The following is a 13413-nucleotide window of genomic DNA, read 5'->3' as shown; positions in this document are numbered from 1 at the left end:
TGGGGTCGATATCAGTGGCGAGCTTCCGACATCTTTCCTTATAATCCTCTTCGCAGATATTCTGTGATCATTAAGAAAATAATGCAAAGTGAGAAACGCGCAATATTCACCCCATGACGCTCTGCATTCTAAAGCGCTAAGTGTCATTAAGTCCCAGAGTGCACAGCCAGGCAGGTGCTCTGCCGGAATGGCGGCATCTGTTGTGAGCTGTATCTGCGCATTCTCTGAGGGTTATGCACGGGCAGCCACAAGCGAAGTGGAACGACGCGACGGAGGTCATTGTGCAGATGAGCCCTTACAAGCAAAAAGCCACAGGCGCCCAGTCTCATCGACTGTGGTATTTAGAAGACAGGAATATGTCGCGTGACAGCAGAACTGTGACAAAGCTCGCCCGTGGCCACTAAAGCCAGGCCCTGGCATTCTCTGAAAGCGGCGTCTCAGTTTGTCTATTTGTGCCGCACAGATATTTTACCATAAAAGAGTCATCTGTTTCACATACTGAGGTTTAAATGGGTACACATTTGATGTGCTCTTGGCAAGTTAGAGATGCAGAAGCAGTAAATAATAGAATCGTATTGTCGCTGAGGTGAAAGGAGACAGGCGCTTTCATACAGCAGAACAGCGACGGACATTCTACCAGTAAATAAAACAACAGTCGAGGAAATTCAACAGAGATGGGCGTATGCCTCCATGCATAAGAAATTCACATCTGGCAACTTTATTATCCCTTTACAAATCCAAGAAAAGTGCCTTTTACCTAGAAAGCACAGCAACCATTTCACAGCCTATATTTTCGCTGGAAGAATATTAATATAATATTATAGTATATAAACTATCAAAGGCGCAACTAGAGCCAAATTTCGGGCGGGGGGGGGTGGGGCGAAAAAAATATTCGGTGGGGGTGGGGGTCTAAGTCCTCCAGGAATAGGCAGAGCGGAGCTGCAAGGGCTATGAGAAGGGGTGAAAACACAACAAAGCCTCGTTAACAAGTAAATGGTCTTTTAAAGACCTGTGAAGTACTCGGGTGAGGCTGCAATAAGACAATCGCCAGCCCCGGAAGCTTTCTCAGCCCGGGCTGACACACACACGATGAGGTCGGAGGCGCCTGTAAGCTATTCACAAATTCATGTTTCCTATGCTTGAACTTAACTCAGTCTATCATCCTGTAATTCATTCCATTGCAATATATCTCTCCCAATCACCGTGTTACCATCAATGGAAATGCCCATTGGTCCATCAGTCCTTCGTCACTCTTTTCTAATTTAAATATTATTAAATATGTAGCTATGCCATAACTATCGCACTGTTGTCATTGATGAAACTAAAACAAAAGGCATTAGCCTCACCAAGCTTTACCTTTCTAGCTTTTCAAAATAAGGGGTGTCCAAAACCCACGTGTGTATTACAGCAACGACACTCTTGGCCTCTAGAACTAATATTGCACAGCTCCTGTTTGATTACCCATTTACTGGCGCTTACTGATTTAAAAGCATGAATCACATTTTGTGGACATTAAGCGAGACACCGAGAATAAAGACAAACACTAAAAAACATGGGGAAAAAGAATGATGGTTGTCGCGCTTGTCATTGTTGTCATTGTTTCTATGTGAGTCACTCCATTATGCAGGGCCTGAAGACTTCTCCTACAAAGTCGAGCACAGTTACACAGCAGTCATCGTCTTCTTAAACTTCAGAGACGCCTACGTTGATGGGATGTAAGGTGCCTCTATGGGGGCGCTGGAGGTTCAAATCTTCCAACATAGTTAGGGGCAGATTTTGCGTCACTTTTAGTATGGGAAAAGTGGCGCAAGGGGCTTATAAATCTGTCCCTTAGTATTTCTGCATGGGCATGTCTGGCATACATTAGGTGGGAGCAGAGATTCACCCATAGAAAAGATGTCTAGCCAGCAACATTAGAATCAGGAGACTATGGGCTCATTGTGCCCTCATCCAATGGAAAGAGTGGGGATTACTTAAATACCTCCCTGGGTGTATCTTTCAAGGATTGGCAATGCAACCACTTAATGAGTGGTGATCCACTTTACATTATGCAGCTGTCAATTTTGCATTTGTGAATGTGTGTTACAAAAGGTCTGCAGAGTGTTCTGTAAAACCAAAGCGACCCACGAGTTTTACAGAAGGGAGCAAATGCATGTTGCACTTCGGCCATTTTGGCAAAAAGGCTCTTGATGTACTTCACCACAAGATTTTACTGCACTTTTCCCATGTCAAATTCCGATACAATGGTCCTGCTTGGAAACCAGCGGTCAAGTTCTGATTCCTGTACCAACAAGAATTTTCCGGGGGATCGAAAGCCCACATTGTGCAATAATTATTGCACCCCACCACTGCTGTTTTCCCATTGAGATATTAGGTAAGTCAACCCTCAAACCTTACAAAATTATCATGGAAAGAGGCTTAAAAAAAAAGTCAAACATGAAAATCAGAGCGTTAAACAATGATTTTGCCTGTTGTGCTTTATTTCCTCACCAGAAATTTGGTCTAGAAGGTATTTACTGCACCACACGAAATTGTATTTCATGATGTACAATAAATATAGCGTTTTCGGTTTAAGCCGATAACAATCGAGAAATCTGCACCGACTGCACTAATTTATTTTCAGGTAAAAGGCTCAAAACACTGAATTTCTGGGGATTTATACTGCTTTGACGTCATCTGCTGACAAAATAGTATAAGTGAAGGATCAGAAATAATGAAGTCGTATAGTAATTTATTATCAATATTTTGCACTTTTTAAATTAAATTACCTTCTCAGACTATGGAGTCCATCTGCAGTCACAAGTGACAGGCGTGGCTGTGGTGAGGATAAAGTGGGTACTGCGCACCAAAAGGGATCCCTGCTGTGCAAAGAATACACACATTTGGTAAGGCAGCTGACCCTTTCTCCTGGCCTGATTTCTCTTTAACATATGTGACAACGATGAATTAAATGCACGGGAGTACGGAGGCTTTTATTGAGATCAATTTGCAAAGCTACATGCTTTTTCTCTTTAGCTGAATATGAAATTATTCTAAAGTCGGCACAGTAGTAAAATGTGTTTCACCAAGATGTTTCATTCTTTCATTGCACTTCTCAGTGAGGAATGCTCTGTGAAATCCACTAAAATGCGTCAAAAAGGTTGAAGGAAAAAGATTGACAAAGTTCCTGTCCTCCAAGATCCAGATAATTCCCTGTCCTGCAGCTTCCCAGTGTGTGGTTTTCACTAAAAAAATCATAAATGCACTCAGTTCGGTACTTCCTCAGGACACACACATCGCCATAACCTCAAGCCTTCCAGATAAAAGAAGAGAGGAAATGTTGTTGGCCTTCCTTGGGCCTTAAATTCTGTTGATTCTTTACATTATATTCACACAAATAATGTATTTATTTCTCTAACAATAGGTTACGAAACTCAGGAATTGTTTCAAACTGTTCTTGGAATTACATATCTCTTTTTTATGTCTGAAGAAATGAGTTGACTACCTTTGAAAATAGTTTTTTTGGGGGCAATACTTGATCGACAAAGATGGTTTCCTAGAGCCAGAGCTCTCATCTCTCGCAGGCCTCTGCAGATGTTTGCTGTGTCCTTCGTTGGCCATCCACCAGCATACTGCAGTGGCCCACCCTCCTTTCAAACAGGGGCACCAGCTGGTGGCCTTGGCAGACTCCCTCTTGCCATGTACAGGTTTGGCGGACCAGAGCGGCCGCAACTATCTCATGAGGGGTGCCGATGTGGGTGAGGCCTTCCCGTGCTCGGGGCCCACCCAATCCCATCTTCAGCCTACTGGTGCCTCTGACTCTGTGAGGGAGTTTGCTGCATCCAGCAGGGTCCACCTGCCATGCAGTGCACCAGTTCTCCATCCTCATGGACGCATCTTAACATGACAACACTCTTCTAAGCACCTGAGGGGGTCGGCACACCTGACCACTAACAGTGGCTCCACAAGGGGAGACATCATGGGTGCGGCTCTGCCCGCCCGAGAATCCACCCAGACCTCTTTTGTTTCCTGGTGCCTCTGGCCCTGGGGCCATGCTTCTGCTGCTCCTTCACAGTTCTCAGCATTAGCCACATCACCTCCTGGATCCGGCACCCTGATGTGTGCAGATGGACCTGCCCCGGCAGGGCCCTTCTGTTCTCCACATCAGTCCCCCACTCCTTCTCACCTCTTATGAGCTAGGGGGCCTATCCAGCGTGCCTGTGACTGCTGGCCATTAAGGGGCAAAGTCATCTACATTGGGGCAGGAGGCCCAGGGCTTGTTGGGGCATGACCTGCTTGTCCTCATCACTTTAGTGCCGCAGTTCTTGGTGTGTGACACAGGGGTCTAGCGGCGGACACTGGGGATGGCCAATTTGCTGTCTCTCGACAAGGGGACCCTTGAGTGACCTGCTGGGGCTGCTGACTTTCCCCTTGGAATGTTGTCTTCAGAAACATCTGACTTTTGCCTGCTGCTTTAGGCCTGCTATTGTCTGTTGACGGGTGGTCTCCATGGCTGGTGTTGCGGCCTAGCACCTGCCCCTGCTCCATCCCGAGACCTGCAGATGCAGCCAGCCGTGGGCCGTGGAGGGGGTTACGGTGGGGCAGGGAGGCGCAGGGTGGAGAGGGCTAAAAACCGGCATATGGATAATTACAGGTAAGTAAACAATTTAAATAATAAAACGAATTTCATAGCGCGCACTGCATCCCATTTTGCGATGCAAGGCGCACTACCAAATACGTTTTATTAATTAAATTGTTCACTTACCTGTAATTATCCATATGCCGGTTTTTAGCCCTCTCCACCCTGCCCCTCCCCCTCCCCTCCCCGCCTCCCTTCCCCACGGTAACTCACTCCACGGCCCGCGGCTGGTTGCAGCACCCTCTTGGCATAGGCCCTCTCCTTTCTCTTCTGGATCTTACAGCCTCTTCACACTGTGCCTAGCAAGCCCATGGAGGACCCCGGCCTACCTTGTAGTCCGGTACCTGACCCACTGTGGGGACACTGACTGTGGGCCCCCACCCAGCTTCTGCTACTCAGGTCCTCTGGGAAGGCATCTCACCAGTTGTTTTTTTACAGAGGCCATGGTCGAACACAAGACCTCTATGTCTGCTGCACAGGTGCACTAGACACGTCGATGGACCTAATTTTGAGGGAAATCATGATGAAATGCCACAAGCCGGAACTCATGGACGGCAAGATCACGCACCTCAACATAGACACAAAATCTATTAGGGTGGAATAGGAGTGTTCCAACATCAGCTGAATGGAGTGGAGACCTGCATTGCCATGCTGGAGTCAAAGGTGATGATCATTGAAGACCGGGAGTCTGAGCTTTGGTGCTTCCACCACAAGGTCACTGAATTTAAAGACAGGAGCCAGAGGGCACCATCCTTTTTTTCAGCTTCTCTGAGAAGGTGGGGCAGAACGATGTGCAAACTTCCTCTGTGAGCATTCTGTGCCTCATGGGCCTGTCCTTCACCCCCCTTCCTGAGATACAGCAGGTCCATACCATCCAGACCAGTTAAACTCTCGACTCTGGTAAGCCTTGTCGACTCAAAGTGTGTTTCCTGCAGCACTCCCAGACAAGGCAAATCCTGACCGAGGTTTACAAACATGCTTCCTACAACTACAAAAGCTATGGAATCCACATAGTGCAAGACTTTTCTCCAGAGACCAGAGACAAGAGGCACACTTTCCTGGCCCTAAATCCAATTCAGTGCATGTTGGACATCAAGTTTGGCTTGTTTGAATCAGCTCGCATGTGGATCGCTGTGGATGGCAAATCCAGAGAATTCCTTGACCCGAAGGACCTTAGAGCCTTCCAAGACTCTTTTCAGGATTCTGAAATTTACACTGTTCCCGCATGGTGGCGGGTGGGGATGCCCCCACATTCCCACCCTCTGGACAGTTCTGGCCACTGGGCCAACATCTGGGAGAGGAACCTCAATTTCAACTCTCACAGCAGGAAGGACAGAGCCACCAGGGAAGTACAGGAACTCACCAGGAGATGGCAGAGACAAATCATGCATTCCCCAGAAGCCACCTTGCCCAATTACCAAGGATCCCCAGGTGACCCCTTGACACTCTGCTATGCCAACTGGCTGAGTATCATCTGTTGTGTTTTGGTGTTTGGATTCTTTGGGTCATTATATATTTGCATGCTTGTTTCTCTCCCCAATTCTTTCTAGTTACTGGCTATGCACTGTTTTAATGGTGTGCTTCTTGCGGTCACTGTTGATGATGTTGTATGATGCTGTTTTTAGATGTTAAGTTAAGTTATGTTATGTTAATTTCGATTTATATAGCGCCAAATCACCGACAGGTCTCTTAGCCCTTGCTTTGGGAACCCGTCCTGGCTTTCCCTGCGAGATTACCCCTACTGGGCATCCCCAAGGTGAAGACCAGGCATCCCGCCGCGGGGGGGCCGTAGTGGAGATTAAGCAAGCTATTGCCCAGAGCTGCAGAGTGTGAACCCATGATTTGAGTAGGCACCGAGGCGAGAATTATCGAGTCCGTGGACATTTGGGCTCAAGACCCTGCCGCGTCGGGAATTGAACCCTGGTCCCGGGTCTGACCTCTGCATCAGGGTCTGCCTCCTCTAACCAGTGAGCCACTCTTCCCTGCTGTTCGCTTGGTTTAAGTGCTTTTATAATATTGTGTGGAGGTTTGTCGAGGGTCCTGCCCACCTAGCACCTCCCACTGCTATGTCTGCTGTGCCCACTCTTCTGCTCCTCCCTCCCCTGCTGGACATGGCCTTCATGGCACTGTCTACTCCCCTCGGTTTCATATTTCTAATAGATATCCAAACATAGCACCCACCCTGTTCTTCTCACCCGCTCTGGTCTGGCATGCAGGACCTGTTGGATACGTAGGTTCTTAACTCCTCTCACTGAAGTGTTCTTGGCCCCTTCCCCTGTCCTCAACTTTTTTCTCCCTTTTAGGGGAGTCTGCACATTTCTCTTGGCCCCAGCATCCCCCACCACCTCTACCCCTCCCTGACCTCTCTCGCACCCACTTTTCCCTCCCTCTCCATTCGCCTTCTCCTGGGCCGGACTGGGAACAGAAACTGTCCCTGGCAAACTATTCAGCTGTGTCCCCTCACCCCGGGTGAGGGGGAGTGCAGCTGAGCAGTTTGTGAGGGCCATTTTTGGCTGATTTTGTTACGGGGGGCCAATATTGCCAATCCCCGGTAACAAAAATGGCCCCTCAGGGGCCCGAAACTGGCCCCCAACCTAGCGGCCTACCAGGGAAACACCTGGGGCCCGCTATGACCAGTCCGGCCCTGTTCTTCTCCTTTCCCTTTACTGGCCAGCCCCACCCTCCTCATCTCCTTGCTACTGCTGCACATGCTATTGCCTTACCACAAACCTAGTTTGCATATTCCACTCTACCCAGTTGTTACCCAATGCCCATTGCATCAGCACCCTGATGATCCTGTCATGGAACATCCATGGCCTCAACAATTATATCAACTAAAAGAAGGTCCTGACATACCAGAGCTCACAGTTGGCCAATATTCCCTTGTTACAGGAGACTAATCTAACTAGCCCTGAGTTTGATAAACTCCAGTATGAATGGTTTGGCAGGGTTATTTATGGCAGCTGTGCCCCATGCTCATCCCCTTGGGGGTGCCTACCTGCCATGCAAAAGCAGAGTGGCCATTTTGCTGTGCTGCTCTCTTCCCTGTGCCTTTTTGAAGATGTGGACAGATCGGTAGAGGAGGTATGTCTTTGGCCACCTCAAGATCCTAGACAAAATTGTATGTGTAGGATCGATATACACCTCTGTAGGGGCCAAGGTGACTTATTTCCTCCACCTCAATGATGTCCTCACCCAAATGGGTTCCACAGCCATCCTTTGTAGTTGGTGACTAGAATATGGCCATTGACACCATACTTGACCTAATTGATCAGGCGGCCAATGCGGACAGGGCCATCATGCATGATATCCAAGATGTCAATGGTCTTCTTGACAATTGCCATCTTCTGCACCAGATTGATAAGTCCTTTACCTTCCTGTCCCCAGTCCATAGCACCTAGTCTAGGTTGGACTTCTTTCTGGTTTTGCACTCCCTTGCTCTGATTGTATCAGATGCCTATTTTCTGGCTGGCTCTCTCTCCAATTACTTCCCGATCAGTCTCCAGCTGCACTGGGGTCTGACACAGCTGATCCGGAAGCCCCGGCAGTTTAATGCTTCTTACTGTAGGCAGCCCAAGAGAAAGCAGCTCCTCCACTCTTATTTCCAGACTTATCTTGCCGGCAATAAAGGTTTGGTGTAGTTGTCACAGATGGCTTAGTCAGCGGTAAAATGCCACTATTATGGCCCAGCTCATGTGTTACTCTGCTCTCTATAAGAAGTGCAGGGTGGTGCTTTGGAAGCAGAGGGATCTGACATCGTTGTACACTGCCCGCCCAGTTGATTCCACTCGCAGACAGCTGGAGAAGGTGCCGCTGGAGCTTACTGATCTTTTTAGTTCTAGGGCAGAATACTTGCTCAACAGGCTTCAATACCTGTCACTATGAACACGGCGAGAAGACAGGGAGATTGCACATGACACAGCTTCACCAACAGGAGGTGGCTGTTGCCTTCCAAGTGGTTAGGAAGTGAGACAGTCGTCTCATAATGCATCCCCAGGGGATATCCGAGTACTATGGTTGCCTCTAAACTTCTGAGGTGACCACAGATTACGTAATTGTTTTAGTGCTATCTGTCTTTTGCAGCTGAACAATGAGGGTCTGACCCTCCTCTCTGGTGTGATCACTAAGAAGGAAATTGTACAGGAAATCTCTGCTGCTCCATGCAGAAAAGTTACCAGGAAGGACAGCTTTGCAGCTGAATTTTAGAAATGGACTTCCATTAAAGTGGTGGACTTCTTGAAGCGACTTACAAGGAGACAGAGGTGCAGTGTGGTCTGGGGCTGATCTCTAATAAAGCCCTTATCACGGTGCTGCCCACGCCCTCTGTCTTGGGATAGCTACCATCTCATTTCACTTCTTAACAGTGATGTCACACAGCTTTGGGCCTTAGTCTTAAATGAACCTATATAGCTTACTGGGTCACACAAATAAAATATTATCCTGCTTCATGGGAGTATGGTTAGCCCAGAACAGTTTCCCTAGCTGGAAGACAGCTGTAGTTTTGTCTCAACATGAGCAAAATTATTCAGTCCGATTCCAATTTTTTTACAGCACTTGATGAGAATAACTTTACTTACTTGAATAATAAGAATCTGAACTCGGTCTCTGTAAATTAGGTGCAGACAGAATTAGGCAAGAAATTGTAGTGATTTCTAAACAAGCTGAATAGTGCTGTTCCCACACCCTCTAAATTTCTCTCAAGTAAATTCACATCAATACTGAATGCATACATTGGGTGAAATTCATATTTACTATTGTAATTTACGTCCCAATACATTGGGGTGAAGGGTTTAGCATTCTTATTCCAGCCAGACAAATATTTTTTGTAACAACATTTATGGAGGTGGTCAAATGTATTATTCTAAATAAAGTCTAGAACAGACTGGGGAAAGTCCATACATTGGGCTGCATATTTACTGATATAAACCAAGTGCCACTAACATTGATCAAAGTGGATCCTTTTTTGGGGGGCATGGAGTGAAATTTACTACTATAGCTGGAATTCAACAAAATATGGCAAAACTGGGAAAAGTGCACAATAGCATAATATTGGGTAAGAAAGTTATATTTAGTACACTAACTCAAGACCAACACAATTTGCATAGTTTAGTTGGAGGGGCAAATAAGCTATTCTTACTCCAGTGTAACAACATTGACAAAAAACACATTTAAAGGTTAAAATGGAACATACACACTAGTGACCAGCAATTATATATGAAATAATAAATTGATTAAAAAAAAACTCTTGTAGCTTAAATAAAATATTAAAAATATATATATATTTTTTTTTGTGTCCTCATTTGCCGATACCCTAGTATAAAGAAGCAACCACCAACCACCACAACGCCACCGTAACCAGCCCTCGGATATGTTAACATGGCACGGACCCAGGCGCGCAAAAGCTATTATTGGCGGGAGAAGGGATTCTTTACACAACAGGGAGACCTAGATCTCTCCATCTAGACGTGTTAACGCCTGTTGGACCAGCCCAAACCTGGGAAGACCCTTCAACCGGTCAATGGAGGAGGAAACAGGCATAATCATAGGACCCGGGGGAAAAAAAAAAAAAAAAACCCGGGCATTCTACCTCCATTTTACCAAAAAGTCCCAAAAAGCAAGCTTTTTCCTGCTGCAGGATCTGGCCAGGTCCACCCTAGAAACCTCGTAGAGCGATGTCAACCATCCTGAAAAAGTTGGGGGAGCTACGTCTATCCAAAACCTGCAAATCTGTCTCCTAGCCAGGAGGATTGAATAAAACAAAAAGGATCTAGCCTGCCCAATGATGCTATCATCTAATCCAAAGATAATCAGGGGAAGAGAGATATGCAATGTTGTATTAAGCATAGAAGACAGAGCCTCCAACACCTTCTCCCAAAAATAGCTAATTGCTGGGCAGTCCTTGAACATGTGAACATCCGAAGCCTCCGGCAGATTACATTTATTACAACTTTTCCCATGTTGATATTTAGATAGTTTCTGGGGAGAAAGGTATGCACGATGTAGCGTGAAAAGGTGGTTTCTTTTCAGCCAAGCTGGTTTCACAAGCTTGTTTAGCAAAGTAAATGAAATTTGCCACTTCGAATCCCACTGATCTCCCATCTCTCTTGCCCATAATTTCTCAGGGAGATTAAAATCTCCATCTATTTCTTCTAGAATCCCCCAGTACCAACATGCAACCTCCTTGCCCCCCCCTGGTCTCGTGACCAATAAACTTTCCAGTTGACTTTCTTTCCCAAGGGGGACCCTCTTCCTAAGCGTAGCCTGAGCCCAACTAGTTAGTTGTATATACTTAAAGGTAGAAAGGTGCAGTCCGACTTTCTCCCGCAGATCCTCCCAAGAAATCATGGAGCCTCCTGCCACCAACTCACCCCAAGACAAAAAACCGGCCTCTTTGATAGGACCCGCCAAACTGTCTTTAAGACACGCTGGAGCTCCAGGTGAGTCCCACAGAGGTGCCGCGTTGGAGAAATAGCCGAGCCCCAACCTCTTCCTAATTATAGACCAGCTCCTCGCCAGTGATTGAAGAGTCTTTAATTTAACTTTTTTGAAAAATTTCTGGTCTCCAAACTTAAAAAGAAAGCCAGCTGGTGGAAGACCGGCACCTTCTAACATAGCTCGAAACATTCTTCCCCTAGCATTATCCATTGGTGTCTTTAGGAGCATTCTAGAGTAAGATAGCTCAAATGCCCAGGCGTAATACTGAAGGTCAGGCAGCGTCAACCCCCCTTTTTCCCTCCTCCTCCTCAACTTCTTCCACGCCAGTCGTGTGGCTCCATATCTCCAGACAAATGAATTGACATCCTGTTGACACTTCGCCAATTGTTTAGGGTCAAAAGCCATTGGGATCGAGTTAAACAGAAACGTATATATAGGCAGGATAGACATTTTAACTAAGTTAGTTCTCCCAAAGATGGATAAAGGGAGATGGTTCCAAGCCTTAAGCTTCTTCCGGCATTCATTATGTACTCGCTCCAGATTTTTAACGGCGAGCTTATTAATATCTTGAAAAATTCTGATGCCTAAATATCGCATTGAGGGCACTGTCTCAACCAGAGTAGTAGTGGTGTTCCAGGCCATAATTTCCGTTTTATCTGAGTTTATCTCATATCCGGAAATCTTGCCAAACTCTTCAGCCCTCTTGAACACTGTGGGGAGAGCCTGGTCTAGGTTGGATGTCATTATGAGGATATCGTCCGCATATAGGGCTACCCGCTTTTCCCACCCTCCGAAGCTGAATGATGATATATTTGCTTCTTCTCTTAGAATCTGAGCAAAAGGCTCGATATAAAGGTTGAAAAGGAGGGGGGAGAGCGGGCAGCCCTGCCTTGTTCCTCTAGAAATACTAAAAGGCTTTGTCAGAAGATTGTTCACAAAAAGCCTGGCCGTTGGAGCTTTATAAATAAGAGATATCATATTACAAAAATTTGCGGGTAAGTTAAATTTCCTCATAACTGCAGCCAAATAGACCCAGTTGACCCTATCAAAGGCCTTTGTCGCATCCAGCGTAAAGGCGGCAAGCGGGAGAGAAAAAGTGGTAGCTATATCAATTGCACTCACAAGATCTTGAGTGAGGTCTGATAGCTGTCTACCCTTAATGAAACCTTTTTGGTCATCGTGTATAATTGTTTTAGCCACCGTCCCCAGTCTGTCCGCCATAATAGCGGTGAAGATTTTGTAGTCGCAATTAAGAAGTGATATCGGACGGTACGACACACAGTCCCTCACGTCCTTCCCAGGTTTGGGTATTAAAACCACAGTGGCATCTTTCCAGGAATTAGGTGGGTCCGAACCTTCCAGAAAAATGCTATTAAAAACAGAGGTCAAGACCGGCGCAATCTCTCCACTAAGGGCTCTATAAAGTTCCCCTGGTAACCCATCAGGGCCTGCGGCCTTCCCCCGACTCACTTGCCCTAGTGCCTTGTTAACCTCCTCCACCGAGATCTCTCTCTCCAGGATCTTACTCTGCTCAGTTGTGAGCTTAGGAGTAGAGATTGAGTTTAGCCAAGCCTCACACTCCAGAGTGTCTACAGCAGTATCCTCTTTGTAAATGGCCTGAAAAAAATCCTGAAAGGCAGCGCCGATTTCTAATTGGGTCAGCCGCGGGGAAACTTCCCCCTCCACCTTAATCTCCCTAATATAGTTCCGAGCTTGGTTAGCCTTGGTTTTCCAGGCGAGGATTTTTCCCGCCGCCTCCCCAAACTCAAAATGAGAATTCTTGCTTGCCTCCCACCGTTTCGCTATTCTGTTCTGTAAAATGCCTTCCAGCTGCGATTTTAAAGCTCCTAATCTTTCTCGATCAGCTTCCGTGCCCATGTGATCCCCCAGATTGTTTTCTACTGCCTTCATTTCCAACTCAAGATTTTTAATGCATTCATTATATTGCTTTTTCCTATACGAAGATCGACTTGTAATGCACCCCCTCCAATAGGCTTTCAAAGTATCCCACAAAACAGAGATAACAGCTGTGTCTAAGTTGGCTTCTAAGAAAGATTGCGTTTCTGTCTTGAGGAAGAAAACTTCCTCCTCCTCCAATAACAAGGTACGGTCAAAAGACCAGGAAAAATGCGGTTTTTGGTGGCCTATATTTAGTATGAATGATATAGCAGAATGGTCCGAGAGGTGCGAGGGGAGATAAGAAATATCTATCAGAAAATCCTTAAGGTTATAGCTGAAAAATGCATAATCAATTCTTGAAAGATGTTTATATTTAAGATTTCGGAAGGAGACCCCCAGTTTGGCCCCTGCCCTTTCCCTCCAGATATCCGCTAAGCCTAACTGAGACATAATTGTTAAGA

The 13413-nt window shown here is 46.3% G+C and overlaps 1 protein-coding gene across 23 annotated transcripts in view; it reads right to left on the bottom strand.

Moving 5' to 3' along the window:
- Window positions 1-13413, bottom strand: part of NRXN1 (neurexin 1) — a 1652744-nt gene that overhangs the window by 191017 nt on the left and 1448314 nt on the right. The gene's annotated exons all lie outside the window — the stretch shown is intronic.

The sequence above is a fragment of the Lissotriton helveticus genome, chromosome 6 (genome assembly GCF_964261635.1).
Source record: "Lissotriton helveticus chromosome 6, aLisHel1.1, whole genome shotgun sequence".
Classification (NCBI taxonomy): Eukaryota; Metazoa; Chordata; class Amphibia; order Caudata; family Salamandridae; genus Lissotriton; species Lissotriton helveticus.
Note: the sequence above shows the minus strand (reverse complement) of the source record. Positions and strands in the feature narration are given on the sequence as shown.